Source organism: Mustela nigripes, chromosome 2 (assembly GCF_022355385.1).
Source record: "Mustela nigripes isolate SB6536 chromosome 2, MUSNIG.SB6536, whole genome shotgun sequence".
Classification (NCBI taxonomy): Eukaryota; Metazoa; Chordata; class Mammalia; order Carnivora; family Mustelidae; genus Mustela; species Mustela nigripes.
The window spans coordinates 52,092,016-52,108,203 of NC_081558.1; the positions used below are offsets into that span (position 1 = coordinate 52,092,016).

Genomic DNA, 16,188 nt, shown 5'->3' on the forward strand with positions numbered 1-16,188 from the left:
GCACCCAGTCCCGCTGCCAGCAGGCTTGCCTCCCTTTCTGGCCTTGGGGTCAGTGAGAGGGGAGGTGGGGTAGGGAGGGGCAGGGAAGCATGGCTGGCCTCCACCGTGCTTGGCAAAACAGTAGCCTCTGCCTGAGGCAGTATGGGTGGCGGGGTGTTTCTCTGAGCCCCTGCCTTCCTTCTGGGTCCCTGTTCACTTAAGGCTTCTGATCCTATCAGCAGCACTCTGGCTCCAGTCCTGGTTACCTGGAAGTCCTTTTGTTCCAAGGACTCCCTGTACGGCTGGCTGGTATCAAGTGGCCCTGGGACCATGAGGAGAGGGCAGCCACCATGGGTGCACCTGGCCAAACCTAAGAACGGAGGCTTCCAACAAAGTGGGGTCATGTGAATGTGAATACTGGGGACAGGCCAGCCAGAGGAAGGTGGGGAGGGCCTAGGCCAAACAACCTGGCTCTCACCTCCTCCAGGAAGCCTCTTCAGCCTTGCTTGTTCCCATACACCCCATCCCCTTCTCTCTGTTTCCAGAGCGCAGGAAGGAAACATGTGTTGTTCCCCATCATGTAGAGCACTGGGTCCTCTCTCCCACCTGACTGGAGGGAAAGCGTGTCCACAGAGTGGTTTCCTGGCTTTTGCAAACTTCTCCCTTTGTGTGCTGACGTCTGTTTTATTTTTAAACATTTCAGGTGTGAGGAACTCACCCCTGACTATGTTTTTTTCACTTTTAAGTGAATTGATAGTGTGCTAATCACAACAGTTCCTATTCGACAATAGTAGAACATCTATGCTGCAAACATGTTACTTAGTCAACCTAGCATCTTCCTTCCCTTCCCAGACTTTGAAATATTTCAAATACGGTTTTAGTCATGCCGGCACCAGGTGAATACTTTTCTGTTGAACAAAGCTCATGCGGGGTCCGTGGGGATGGCAGTGTTTAGGGGGCGACCCCTGGGTGGTGAACGAGGCTCTTGTCAGTGTGTTTCCCTCTGCCCCTTCCCTAAGTAGCCCTGCACCACTATCAGTTTGCAAAATAAGACCCATGGGTCTTATTTTCCGACTGGTTATCTCTGCTTTTGGCTTCAGTGTCGTAAGCTCTCCATGACTGCGGTGTGTTCCCCTCCAAGAGCAAGCTCCCTCCCCTGCACTCTGATAACGTACCCCGCCCGTGGCTTCCTTGCACCTCCTTTATTCAGCCAGTTCTGAGCACCTACTGTGTGTCAGGGATTAGGGATACAGAGAGAAGCAGGACTTCAGCTCTATGCACAGGGAAGGAGAGGATCAGGAAGACACTGGCCCTGATCCATGGGCTCAGAGAGGCCAGATCACCTCCTCTGGGTCATGTGGCTAGAAGGAAAGAAGGCCTGCAGGTCAGACCTTTTTGATTCTAAGTCCCAAGAAAGCTCTTTCCACTGCCCCACTCCCTCTGTGGGGAGTTTAGGGTCTAGACAGAGAGAGGTAACAACAACAACAAAAAAACCCCGAAAACGAAATGAAACACCCATGATGCATTTGACAACAGAGGCATATCAGAGGAGCAGCAGGGACAGGGAAGAATGAGTGATTCATATTCATGGAGGTGAAGTAATGTTGGGGATGGTTACGGGGGAGGTGAACCCTGAGCAGGATCTCCCACCTCTGGCTTAAGGAATCAGGTCATTCTCATTGTTAAAACTGTTTCTAAATTAAGAGTCACAATGCCCTGAGCGAGGAGTGTGGGGTTTTAATGTATAAAATGCCTGGGCATGAAGTGCATGAACTGTGTGCTGTCTCTGGTCTCTGCCACATGACAGACAGTCAGGTTCCCGTCCCTGGAAGTAACCAGAAAAATATTAAAAAGTTAACGGTGAAGGAGCTGGGGGAAAGCTTCTATCATTGGGTGAGGTTGTTCAGGAATTCTGTGGTTCTAACAATAAGATCCTACACATTTTATTTACACTTGGCCTAGCAAGGGGAAGGCAGACACCTTACTTTCCCCACCGATCCAGGCAGGCCAAGGCTGAGAGCCAGGCCTGAGGGAGCTCCGTGACACCTGGGAGCCCAGTAGCCTTTGACCCCAGTGGACTCAGAAATAGTTTTGAGCAATGACTTACCAGGCCCGCACATATAGGTTATCTCAGTAACTCTCATGGAAGCCCCCAAGGCAAGGGATGTTGTGCCCAACCTACAGATGGGCACACTGAGGCCAACCCATCAGTGAAGGGCCCCGTCTGATCCCTCCACGTCTGAACACAGGGCTTCTGCCCCCACAGCTACCAGCGTCCACTGAAGTCAGACCGAGTGAAGGGAAAGACCCAGAAGGCAGGGCATGTAGAGTTGGGGCCCAGAGGCTTCCACTCTTGGCATCTGAGGGGCTGCATGCTACACGGGGCCCAGAAAGAGGGGGCACATCCTGCCTCACGACCAGCTGGTGGGGCAGGCACATGGCCTACCAGAGACCTCCAGTGGCAAAACCACCCTGCAATGTGGTTGCTGTTCTATTTCCAGATGAGCCAACCGAGGACCGGAGAAGGGACAACCAGGTCCCAGTTTGAACTCAAAGTTCCTGCTCCCTGCACCATTCCATGAGCCCACTCTACTTGCTACATAATTTTTTGTTTCATCCTCCTCTGGGTGTGGTTCAATAAGCAGAATACCCCCAGGGACACTGTGAACAGCCCCGGCATCATGTCAAGGCCTGGGCTCAGATCTTCCCCTGTGACAGCAAGCGTAGAGGGAGACAGATTGGAGTGTGGCCCACCCCAGGCTTCCTGACCCTGGGGTGGGGGGGCCACAGCCCACCACCAGTGCACTGGGGTTTTCACTGAGACACACCTTCTACTCAACTCCTCTTTGGAAATAGTGTCCTGGGGACACTGACCTCCTTCTGCTGCCTCCAGCTCCTGGAAGGGGTAAAACATTCTGCCCTCTGGAGTTTGGGTGAGTTGAGTCAGCATTGCAGTCAGTTTGACAAGCATCGGTTGGGGCCAACTAGGAGACATGGTCTATGTGAGGGGCCAAGGGGTGTCCCCGTGAAGATATTTTGGAGCCACAAGGCCAATGCAGGACAGAGGGCCGCCACCCCGGGTCACACAGCAAGCTCCTGACGGGCAGGCTGGCGGGCAGGATATGCTCCCTCTGCCCAGCCAGATGTTAGACTCCCTGGAGACTGCTCCCAACAGTCACACAGAACTGGCCAGAACCCACCCAGTCCCATACTCTTGTCTGCAGGGTAGGAGGCTGAGGTCCAAAGAGAGAAGCCAGACAATTCAGGTTGGTTACCGAGCACCATGCGAAGTCCTCTACAGGCACCCCTCACTTGTGTGGTAGGAACTCTCCCTACATTGCACCTGAGGAGATGGAGACTGGAAAAGTGACAAGATTCACCTCAGATCACAGAGCTCAGACTGGCAGAACTGGGATTCAAACCCAGCGCCTCAGTAAGCTTGTGCCCAGTCTCGGTGCTCTAATCAGTGCAATGCCACCGTGCACTGTCCTCCCTGGTCACTGAGGCATTGGAAATGCAGGTTGTTTGCTCTCGGCTCAAGCAACATGAGAACATTCAACATTTGGGGTAGGAAAGCTTATTTTAAATATAAGGATGTGTCAAGAAGGGCGCATCTATCACTGACTCCTGACCTCTCCAGGGATCCTGGCCAAGCTGGGGATGCCAGCTGGGGGTGGAGCAGGTTTGGGTTCCTCTGCACTTGGGACTTGCTATGAGACAGATTCTGGAGTAGGTCTCATCCCAGAATGAAAGGTGAGTGACTGAAGAGTTATTTGACTACACAAAGAGCCAGTGGTATTTCTCCTGTGCTCTCAGAGCACTCAGAAAGGGCATTTTCCCCTTCAAGGAGACAAAGACAAGAAGCAGTGTAGCAAAGAAGGCTTTTCCTTCATGCTGAGGCTCACTGCTGGGAAGGGCCCTGTGGCCTCACCTGTCCAGTAATAATAGCCAAGCTCCCTGCCAGCCTGTCCTTGGGGCCCTCGCCTATGACTGCCTCAAAGGCTAGGCCTCTAGCTTCCTGTGTTTGCCGAGTTTGGTGCACAGTCGGGGCTAATGAAGAGCTTGGATTCAAGGTTGCTTGCTCTTCATGGGAGATGATGGCCCCAGAGACCCATGCTGGAGTTTGTTAAGGCCAAGAGTTAATGGGAAGCTCCTGGAAGCTAAGGAGTGATTTTGAGAAGGATGTTGCCCTTTTGGAAAATGATGTAAAATATTCTTTCAGGCTATTTGAGAAATGTCACGAATGCACTGATGGCCCTTCCAGAATCCACTTCAAACAATTATGATAGCGTTAGGGGTTGAATTAGACTTTTCCTCTGAAAGGTACTTTGGAGTTCTAACCCTCAGGAACTGTGGACGTGACCTTATTTGTAGACAGGATCTTTACAGAGGCACGCTAGTTAAGACAAGGTTGTCAGGGTGGGCTCTGATCCAATGGGACTGGTGTCATTATGAAAAGGGGATATCTGGAGGCACACACATGCATGGACGATGACATCAAAGGTGGGGGGTCAGGGTAATGTACGCACAAGCCAAGGAATGCTGAAGATTGCCCCTGAAGGAAGGACCAGAGCTGGGAACAGATCCTCCTTCTCGGGGCTTGTTAGAAAACATCCCAGATGACACTTGGTGACAACAAGTATCTGTGTCTTCCAGCCATGCAGCTGATGCTTTGTTACAGCAGCCACTGCACACTGATACGGATGGCGAACTATCTGTTTCCAGTGCTTGTGCAGTGGAGAGTCTGAAATGGTCCCAGCAGAAAGGGGCCTGGGGGCCTCACCCTCTGAGGCAACTATTCTCACAGGAGACACTAGGAGAACAGAAACCTGCTGTGTGCCGTTGACATCCTGGGCTCTGCTCGGCACATCTGCTTTTCTCTCCCATGTACTCTTTCCAGTAGCCTCAAAATCGAGGGCTTCCCACTCCCTTTTTAAAGAATATAAAGCTGAGGTGGGAGAGTGTCTAAATAACTGGCCCAGGCTCGCATTGCTAGGACCTGATGCTAGCAGAGGTGGGCTGGGCAGCTGGGCTGTCAACACTGTGCTACCTCCCTAGACCGGTCGCATGTGCAAAGAGCTTACCTGAGTTAACAAGCTGATACCAGGGGTCTGAGTGCATGACCCCAGCTCTGTCTCCTGTATCTCAGGCTCTGGGGCTGTCTGGCCAGGACAAGGCCCACATTTTTCTCCATTCTCTCATTGGGGAAAACAGGATGGAGGGAAACAGTCCAACTCCTTAAAAGGATAAGGTGTTTAAGAATCCTCTAGTCCTGGTGGCTCTGGGTGGCTCAGTCTGTTAAGTGTCTTCCTTTGGCTCAGGTTGTAATTCTGGAGTTCTGGGATTGGGCCCCACATCAGGCTCCTTACTCAGTGGAGAGCCTGCTTCTCCCTCTGCCTCTCCCTCTGCTTCCTGCTTGTGTTCTCTCTCTCAAATAAATAAATAATCTTAAAAGAATCCTCAAATACTTTCAAGCTCATTTGTGCAAGTTTTTACCTTCTACAGAGCACGTTCCCATGTATCTCCCATTCCCAGCACTGCCCAGCCGTGGGTACTACTGTCCACATCTGAAGGAGGCCCAAGCTGCTTTGTAAATGGGTGTTCTGACAACAGCCTAACACGTTGCTCCAACATGCAAATTCGGCCAGACCTTCCAGGTTCGAATCCCCGCTAGGGTAAGTGATACAACCCTCTGTCCTTCAGTTTCTCATTTTGTAAAGTGGGGCTACTGGTCACACCTACTTACTGGAACTGTTGTGAAGACTAAGGGATGAATGTTTTCAAGCACTTAAAACCGGACCTGGCTCTTCGCCAGCACTGTAGTAAGTGTTTACTATTATTGTTATTAATTCATTTAGCCAACATGGATTGAGGTTCACATTTGTGGAGAAAGACTGACTAGGTTCATATCCCCACTTTGCTATGCACTTCCTGGATGGCTGTGAGCATTTTACTTAACCATTCTGGGCCTTGGTTTGCTTTTCTGTAAAATGGGGACAGTAAAACTATATGTGTCCCAGGGTGATGGTGAGCGCGGGGGCTTGTTCCAGTGCCTGGTTCAGTCTAGGTGCTGAGTAAATCCAGGTACCTTCATGACTGATATCAGAGTTACTGTGACTCCTGTTGGGTCAGGCCAGACCTCCACAGCCACCGTGGGAGAAACTCACCATCACCCTGGGCAGATTCCCTCCAGAGGCTGGGAGGTCAGGTTTGGGGCTGGGGGAGCCCCATCTACCAGCACTTCAGACCCAGCCCTTCCTGGCCCGGCCCACACCGCCAAGCCCTCTCTCAACTGCAGAGAAATGGTTTCCAAACATCCACCAGGTCACCAGAACCCTCCAACAGCTTTGCCACTAATGTAGACTACAATTTAAACTCCTCACAGGAGGCCCCACAGGCCTGGCCTAATTGACCTTTGGTAGGCACTCCTTGCCTACATCACTGATGTTGGGCTCCACCTCACCCCTCCCAACCCACTGTCCCCCTCACTCTTCCCCAACTGCCCCCTCCCATGGGCTCCTTGTTCCGGCAGACAGGAACGTTCGTCCCAAACCTGGACCTCTGCATGACTGGCTGCTTCTACCACAGGGACCTCCAGTCAAACGTCCCTCCTCAGGGGACTGCTGACCAGTCCTACCCTGCCACTTATTTTGTTCTGTTCACACTGCTTGTGATGCTCGGAAGGTGTCTATTGATTTGTTTAGCTGTCCACTGGAGTGGCAGTACCATGAGGACAGAAGTCTCAATCATTTCATTCATAAGGATGCTTCTGGGTGAATAAAAGCCTAACAGGGACTGCAAACAGAGGGTGCTCAATAAATGAATAAGCAAACAGGTGGCCAGGTTCTGGCTTCAGGCATCCTTTAGGGAAATGATAATGCATCTTTTTCATTATGTAATAAAAGAGGCCCAACCGCATAGTGAAAATTCCACTACATTGTGGCTGCCAACCATGGGCCTGGGAAGGCTTTCAACCCATCTCGGGAAAAGAGGGGAGATGTCACCTTCTCCTCCCGTAAATGGCTCAGAGATGGCTCTCCTCAACCTCCTTCCCCACCCACGCCTGTCAAAGCTGCTGGGTTTAAACGCCCATGTTTCTGTTCCATATTATCAATCGTTTAATATTCAAGAGATGGCATAAATAAATATGTGAGCAATTATGTAACATGTTTGGAAACAATCTGGTTAGCCACAAAGTGCTGGGGCGAGAAGTAAAACTTGAGCAAAGTCAGAAGTCTGGGTGATCTGGGAGGTGGGGACACAGATGTGTGGCCTGTCTGGCCCTCCCCAGTTCTGTCCAGAGTTACTCATCTTCCTTGGCATACGCAGGGTGGGGTAGTAGGAAGTGAGCTGAGAATCTTGGAGGCATCACCTGGTTCTCCCTGCTCCTGTCTGGGCAGTTACTGTCTTTGCATCTGAGAAAGGGTAAGGAGGCCCCCTGGTAAGGTCAGATGAGATGATGTCTCTGAGCTCTGGCTCAGAGGATGTTCTTTCTGAAGGTAAGTTGGGTCTGATGCTGAAAGATGAGCTGTGCCAGTTCTGGTCCCTAACAGGGGTGAGATTAGGGGTGCATCCCTGGACTTTGAGGTTCATGGGTATATAATGCAAAGTGGACTGAGCCAGACAGTAATAGAGACCCAAAGAAGAGCTTCAAGAGGACAGAGGAATGGGCGCCTGGGTAGCTCAGTGGGTTAAGCCGCTGCCTTCGGCTCAGGTCATGATCTCAGGGTCCTGGGATCGAGTCCTGCATTGGGCTCTCTGCTCAGCAGGGAGCCTGCTTCCTTCTCTCTCTCTCTGCTCAGCAGGGAGCCTGCTTCCTTCTCTCTCTCTCTGCCTGCCTCTCAGTGTACTTGTAATTTCTCTCTGTCAAATAAATAAATAAAATCTTTAAAAAAAAAAAAAAAAAGAGGACAGAGGAAGACATGCTTCCCAGGAAGGAGCTGGAGAAATCTTACAGAACTGCCACATGGGCTGGCTCTGGAAGGCAGGGTGGCGCTGTGACCCCAGAGAGAGAGCTGCCCCATTTAGCTAACATGCCTTAGGCATCCAGTATGTCTGTTCAGTCAACAAGCATTTATTGAGCCCCTACTAGGTTTCAGCTACTGTGCTAAGGACTTTACATGGATCATCTTTGCTTGGACTTCATAAGACAGAGATGCTGCCATTATCCCTGTTTTACATATGGGAACTGAGACTCAGCTCACCAGGTGAGGTGCTGCCTTCCTTCTCTGAATTTTAGGCCATAATCCCTATTTAAATGCAAAAGGGATGTGGGGCAGTTTTCCCAAATCAAAACAATGGTGTATAAATAATTCATGTGCCTTCTCTGAGGTTGCAACAGGGAAGGGAGCTGCTGTCAAACTCTGCCTCCCTGCTCAGCTGACCCTCCATCAGCAGCCCCCAAACACTGCTTTCTTCCATATCTATCCCACCCCCCAGCCCCAGCCCAACCCATTTCCAACTCACCCCTCCAAGTCTTCAGGTTAAATGAGAAGTGTCAGGATTTGGAAAATGGGGCCCATGTCTTGCTGGCTCTGGGGACTGGGTGATGAAGTTCAGCTCTGGAAAAGGGGAGATGGCATTGGTTAGGGTTGGGTGATCTGATAGGGAGCCAGTCAGGAAAGAATAAGGAGGGACTCGTGCTGGGGAGTGTCCCCTGTGTACCTGCACTGGGCGTGGGCCAGGGCCAGCATCAGGGGTGGGTGCAGACCGAAGAGAAGCAGGAGTGGCCCAGTTCCCCAAGTACCTCCCAGGAGCTGATTTGCCCTCCAGGTTCCTCATCAAGACATTCCTGTGGGTATCCCGCCCCACCCCCACCGGGCCTCCCAGGCTCCAGGCCCTCTGAGGGGAGCAAGTCCAGCCCTAGCAGGGTGTCAGATGGGGTAATCCATCAGCTGGCTGGTGTGACCTTCAAGGGTAGGAGTGGTGCAGAGTGGGCACAAGTGTGTGCTCTGGACAGACAGAGGCCCTTGGGCAAGTGGCTTTGTTTCTGAGTCTGCTTCTCCATCTGCAGGATAGAGATAATAATACCTATTATTCAGGATTTTTGAGAGGAGTAACCAAAGTATAATGTGTGTAAAGGCCTTAGCTTCTAGAAGTGTTTCTTAAATAGCAGCAGAAGAGAATGGATGCTAAATGGCTCTCCAATGTCAGGTTCCATTTCTTTACCTATACTCATTTGTAACTATCCCTATACTCATTTGTAACTTTCTATTTTTTTTATTGTTTTTAAATTTTTTTTTAAACTTCCTATTTTTTTTTTTAAAAAGATTTTGTTTATTTATTTGGCAGAGAGAGACACCGCGAGAGAGGGAACAGAACCAGGGGGAGTGGGAGAGGGAGAAGTAGGCTTCCCGCTTGATCCCAGGTCCCCAGGATCATGACCTGAGCCTAAGTCAGACATTTAATGACTGAGCCACCCAGGGGTCCCTTCTATTTTGAAATAATTATTCATTCAAAGCAAGTTGTAAAGGAATGTATAGGGACGTCTCATGCACTTTCCCCCAGTTATGCCAGTGTTCAGGGATGTCCTGGGTACCTTCTCCCAGCTGACCTGGGAGAGTTCACATCTCGCACTAGAGTGCACTCTCAAAACCAGGCATGTGACATTAGTACAATCCATGGAGATAATTCAGATTTCACCAAGTTACATGTACTTGTGTGTGTGGATCTATGCAATATGATCACTTTGCAGTTTTCTCTAAGCACCATCACACTCAAGATATAGATCTGTTCACCAGCACAACTTCCTTGGGCCACTCCTTCATAGTCATATCTCCTCCCTCCCTGACTTCATCCCTGACTCCTGGAAATCATGATTCTGTTCTCCATCTCTATAATATTGATATTTCAACGGTGTTCTGTAAATGGAACCATACAATATGTAACCTTTGGGGACTGGCTTTCTTCACTCAGCCCAGTTCTCTGGAGATTCATCAGGTTCTGTGTGTATCAATAGTTCACTCAATGATATGAAGGGACCACAGCTTGTTTATCCATTTATCTGGTAAAGGACATCTGGGTTATTTCCAGTTTTTGGCTATGATGACTAAAACTACTATAAATATTTCTGTACAGGGTGTTTGTGTGAATGTAAATTTTCATTTATTTGGGATAAATGTCTGAGAGTACAATTGTTGGGCTGCATGGTAGTTGCATATGTAGTTGTGTGTGTGTGTGTTTAAAAGAAATATCCAAACTGTTTTCCAGAGGGGCTGTGTGCCAATTTATATTCCCACAAGCAGCATATGAATGATCCAATATTTCTGCCTCCTGGTCAGCATTTGATTTTGTATTTTTGCCATTCTGACAGGTGTGTAATATCTCATTGTGGCTTTAACTTGCCTTCTTTATTGGCTAATGATGTTGAACATCTTGTCATGTGCTTATTTGTCACCTGCACATCCTCTTTGGAGAAATGTCTCTTTGTGACTTTTGCCCATTTTCCAATTAGATTGTTAATTTTTTTTTAAACAGTTGAGTTTTGAGTTTTTTTTGTTTTTGGTCAGATACTGGTACTTTGTCAGATTTAGTAATTTGCAAATATTTTCTCCCAGCCTGTAGCTTGTCTTTTTGTTCTCTTGAAAGAATGTTTTGTAGCACACAAGCTTTTAATTTTGGTGAAGTCCACTTTATCTCTTTATTTTTTATTTTTAATGGATCATGATTTTGGGACCAAGTCTGAGCTGAAGATTTTCTTTTAAATATTTTTCTTAAAAGTTTTGTAGTTTATATTCTATATTCAAGTCTATGATCCGTTTGAGCCAATTTTTGTGTAAGGTGTGAGGCTTGGGTAGATTTTTTGTTGTTGGTGGTGTTTGCCCAGAGATACCCACTTTGCTTCAACATTATTATTGTTATTATTTTTTATAAATGAGAATTTTTATTTTATTTGGTTTTTTTTAACATTTTATTTATTTATTCATGAGAGACAGAAAGAGAGAGAGGGAGGGAGGCAGAGGGAGAGGAAGAAGCAGGCACCCTGCTGAGCAAAGAGCCTGGTATGGGACTAGAACCCAAGACCCTGGGATCATGACCTGAGCCAAATCATTTAACTGACTGCCCCACCCAGGTGCACCACTTCAACATTACTTTTTGAAAAGGTTATTACCTTTCTTCCACTGAATTGCTTTGAACCTTTGCCAAATATTGGTCCATTGTATGCATCTATTTCTGGATCCTCTATTCCATTCCATTAATCTATGCATCATCACTGTCAATACCACACAGACTTGGTTTCTAGATAAGTCTTGAAGTGAAGTAGAATTATTCTCATTTTATTCTTCTTTGTCAAAACTGTTTCAGCTCTTCTAGCCTCTTTGCCTTTCCACATAATTTTTAGAATAATCTTTTCCACATTTACAAAAATTTTGCTGGGACTTTGGTAGCAACTGCACAGAACTGACATCTTTACTAACTTGAGTCTTTGGATCCATGAACACACTATGGCCACTTCATTCATTTAGATCTTCCTCATCAGTATTTTGTAGTTTTTGGCACAAAAATCTTATGCATGTGTCTTAAATTTACCCTATATATTTTTTGTGTGATTGTATATGGCACTGTATTTTTAATTCTGGTGTCCACATATTCTTTGCTACTATACAGATACAATGGTTTGTTTGTTTGTTTGTTTTGCATGTTTATATTTTGTTTTCTGCGACCTTACTGAACTCGGTTACTAGTTCTGGGACGGTTTTGTTTTGTTTGTTCTGTAGATTCACTGGGATTTTTTTTTTTTTTTTTTAACACAATGAAGTTATCTGCACATAGGGACAGTTTAATTTCTTCTTTTCAATCTGGGTGCCTTTTCTTGTTTTAATGCCCTGGTGAGATTGCCTAGCACTGTTTGGATGTAAGTGGTCAGAACTGATTGCCTTGCTTTGTTTCCAGTTTTAGTGGAAAGCCTTTGGTTTTTAATAATTAAGTATCATGTTAGCTGTAGTTTTTAAATTAGATGTTCTTCATCAAGTTGAGGAAATTCCCTATTCCTATTTTTCTGAGCATTGTATTATGAATGGGTATTGAATTTCATCAAATGCTTCCTGCATTGATGGATATGATCATGTGACTTTTCTTCTTTAGCCCATTAACATGGTGGATTATATTAATTGATTTTTAAATGCTGAACCAACCTTAAATTCCTAGAGTAAACCCTCTTGGGTTCTGAGGCATAATTGTTTTTATATATTGCTGAATTCTATTTGATAATGTTTTGTGAAGGATTTTCACATATGTATTCATGAGGGATGCTGGCTCATAGATTTTATTGGTTGTGCTATTGTGTGGTTTTCATACTGGGGTAATACTGGCTTCATAAATTGTACTGAAAGTGTTTATCTTCTTTGGAGTTTTCTCAGCCTCATGAATCTTTTTGTCTCCTTATGTCATATTTTGTCTTATGTTTATAAGGGTTTGTTGTTTGTTGTTTTTGTTGTTAGTGGTGTTGGCTGGGTTTTTTGTTTGTTTGTTTTTGGTTTTTGGGGGGCCAGATTTGGGGAGTTTTCCGCCACTGTTTCTTCGGGTACTTTTTCAGCCCCCACTCCCTTTCTCATCTTTTTCTAGGAGTTCAATGACATAAATATTAGATCTTTTGCTAAAGTCCCACAGTTCTCTGAAGGTTTATTCTTTCTTTTTTTTTTTTTTTAAGATTTTTATTTATTTATTTGACAGAGATCACAAGTAGGCAGAGAGGCAGGCAGGCAGAGAGAGAGAGAGAGAGAGAAGAAGGGAAGCAGGATCCCTGCTGAGCAGAGAGCCTGATGCCGGCTTGATCCCAGGAACTTAGGATCATAACCTAAGCTGAAGGGACAGGCTTTAACCCACTGAGCCACCCAGGCACCCCACTGAAGGTTTTTTCTTTTATTTTTTGTTATTCAGATTAGATAACCTGATTAGATAAATTTTTTGTCTTATATTCCGGTTCAAATATTCCTTCCTTTGTTGTTAAGTCTGCTGTTAAGCATGTCCACTGAGTTTTTTTTTCTTTTTAATTTCAGTTATCATATTTTTCAGTTCCAAAATTTCCATTTGGTTCTTCTCTATGTCTTCCACTGCTTTGCTGGGATTTTCTTTTCTTTTCTTTCTTTTTTCTCATCTCTTTCAAGTGTGTTCATAACTGCTCCTTGAAGTATTTTTATGATGGCTACTTCAAAATTTTTGTCAGACAATTCTAACATCTCTGGCATCTCAGTGTTGGCATCTATTGATTCCTTTTTTTCATTCAGTTTAATATCTTTCTAGTTCTTAATAAAAGTGAATTTTAATTGAAACTTGAGGATCTGAGAAATTATGTTATGAGCCTCCAGATCTTTTTTTAAATCTTCTGTTTCAGCTGGCTTCCTCTCATATTGCACTAATAGAGGAAGGGGACTGGGGAATGCCAGCTCCCCATTAGACCTCCACTGACACCTCCCTGACTTGGAGGATTGGAACAACTTATTACTGTTCCCAACATAGTCTCCACTGGCACCATGAGCACTGGAGGTGAGGTCTTATTACCACCCGGTGGGGAATGAAAGTCCTGGCTCTCTACTTGGTCTTCTCTGATACCACCCATTTTGGACTGGGGGTGTGTGTGCTGGGGTGCCTCACAGTCTGATGAAGGTAGAAATCCAGTCTCCCCACAGGATCATTGTTGGTGGGGTAAGGCCATAATGTTTTCTATGGTGTTTGGCTGGAATAGTTTTGTCTAAAAAAGTGTCTGTTTTGCTAGGTTGCCCTCTTCCTTGTTCTTCAGCTAAAGAGAGCAGGCTCCCCACCCCCATTGGCATTTCCTCATCTCTGGCTTCTTCAACTCCAACACCAGGAGACATGAGGCAAAACTACTGCCACCAGGAAATCCCTACCATGTTGTTTCTTGGGTCCCCAGGTCCCTAGTGGGTTTGTTCTTTGTCATTCAGAGTTTTCTAATTTTGTTTTATATATAATGTAGAGGGGTTTTAGTTGTACTTAATGAGAGGAATAGGAAAAACTACTTCTGTTCTATGTTCCTGGAAGCAGAAGCCCACCTGAAACCCGCTTAACAAGTGTTTCCCTGTTCCCTGGAGTTTTTTTTTTAGAGTTCCCTCTACCTTCTTAACACTACTAAGGAGATCAAATCAGATTTCCTGACATGCTTGTCATTTCTTTCTTTCTTTCTTTTTTTTTTGTTAGTGCTAGACTTTTTTTTTTAAATTTTTATTTTTTATAAACATATATTTTTATCCCCAGGGGTACAGGTCTGTGAATCCCCAGGTTTACACACTTCACAGTACTCATCATAGCATATACCCTCTCCAATGTCCATAACCCCACCCCCCTCTCCCGACCCCCCTCCCCCCAGCAACCCTCAGTTTGTTTTGTGAGATTAAGAGTCACTTGTGGTTTGTCTCCTTCCCAATCCCATCTTGTTTCATTTATTCTTCTCCTACCCCCTTAATTCCCCATGTTGCATCTCCACTTCCTCATATCAGGGAGATCATGATAGTTGTCTTTCTCTGATTGACTTATTTCACTAATGCTTGTCATTTCTTATGGGCTTTTAGTTTTCTACTGGACTCAGGTGAGTGTCTACCTGTCTGGTAGGAGACAAAAGGAACTTTGGGTTTTCAGGAAGCCTTTTCCTTTCAAAGCTATAGGTGGTGGTGAGTAACTTAGAACAGAGCCCCAAAGACACTGATCCAGCAGGGCATCTCTTTAAGGGTCACCAGGCCTAGTCTTTCTAGGTCTCTTTAGGAGAATACAGGTATCCAGGCAGTGTTGCCAATCACAAATGGCTTAAGCAGGGTGTGAAATTTCATAATGTTGCCTTATTCCCCATGGTGGCTGGTTCCTCCTGCCTGGACTGTGCATTACCATTTCTAAGGGACTTTCACATCTGGGCCTTATGTGTCCCCCTCCCCAGCTCTGGGCGGCAGGATCAGCTACCACCCCTTATGTGTGAAGTGTCCAGCTTCCAGAAGGCAGTGACATATCCAGGGCCATTTCATACCCAGTTTTTATGACTTTGGCACCTATGTAATTTCTGTGGCTTCGTACTGTTTGGCCCCATATCTTCTCTGTATTGTTCAGTAGGTCAGCAGTTCTCAAAGTGTGGTCCATATGCCTCTTTGGGTTCCTGAGACCCTTGTAGGGGATCTGAGAGGTCAAAACTATTTCCCAAACAACAGTAAGATGTTATTGCCACCTTCACTGTGCTGATATTTGCACTGCTGGTACAAAAGCAATGGCAGGTACGCCTGCTGGTGACCTAGCACAAATCAAAGGAGAGGCACCAGATTGTCCTAGCAGTCACTGTATTCTTCATCACTGCACAGTTACGGTAAAAAAGGCCAGCCTCACTTGGGAATGTCCTGGACAAAGCAGTAAGAATGATTCGCTTTCGTTTTTGTTTTTTTTTTTTACAGATTTTATTTATTTATTTATTTGACACACACAGAGAGAGAGAGAGCACAAGCTGGGGGAATGGCCTGCAGAGGGAGAGGGAGAAGCGGGCTCCCCACTGAGCCAGGAGCCTGATGTGGGGCTTGATCCCAGGACTCCGGGATCGTGACTTGAGCTGATGGCTGATGCTTAAACCAACCAAGCCACCCAGGCACCCCTGGTGCCAGCATGATTCACTTTATTAATCATTAGGAACAGGAAATGGGAAGCATGTGCAGAGCACTACTGTGGCACAGTGAAACGTGACAAGTGTTAGAGGTAAAGCTCTTGTGTGATCGTTTGAGTTGCAAACTGAATGAGCCTCCATTTTCTCGAAATGCCATTTTTACATAAAAGAAGAACTGACAGACAAAGGCTGGTTATTCAGACTTTAGTATTTGGCAGACATTTTCTCAAAAATGAACAAAGTGCCCGTATCACCTTAAGGAAAACAACTGACAGTACTTGTTGCCAAAGACACAGTTTGGACTTTTAAAGTGAAAATTAGAATTTTGAAAACTTGTATCTGCCATCATGAATCTGACAGCTTCCTAATACTAATAAAGATGTTTATGATGAGGTCACTGGTGTGATAACAAATATGATTTTTAAAAATACTGTGTAACAAAATGTGCAAATATTTGAAAGATATCTGCATAACTCAATGAGCCAGTATTTTCTAAGTGCTCAGTGCATGATGTTCCAAAAGCAAGGATAGGTAAAGATGAATCACAGTATGAGAGAGAGAGAAAAAAAAAAAAGGATTTCAATGTGAAAGAAGAAAAGTTCATTAAAATGGCTTCAGAT

General features: G+C 46.0%; 1 protein-coding gene across 10 annotated transcripts in view; it reads right to left on the reverse strand.

Annotated features, from left to right (window-relative positions):
• ATP2B2 (ATPase plasma membrane Ca2+ transporting 2) overlaps nucleotides 1-16,188 on the reverse strand; it is a 366,135-nt gene that overhangs the window by 185,447 nt on the left and 164,500 nt on the right. For 2 of the 10 annotated variants that reach the window (XM_059390324.1, XM_059390325.1), the window contains one exon: nucleotides 8,446-8,540. The exons of the other annotated variants lie outside the window; for them this stretch is intronic. The gene's annotated coding sequence lies outside the window, so the exon portion shown is untranslated. The remainder of the gene's footprint in view (nucleotides 1-8,445; nucleotides 8,541-16,188) is intronic. 10 annotated transcript variants of the gene reach the window in all.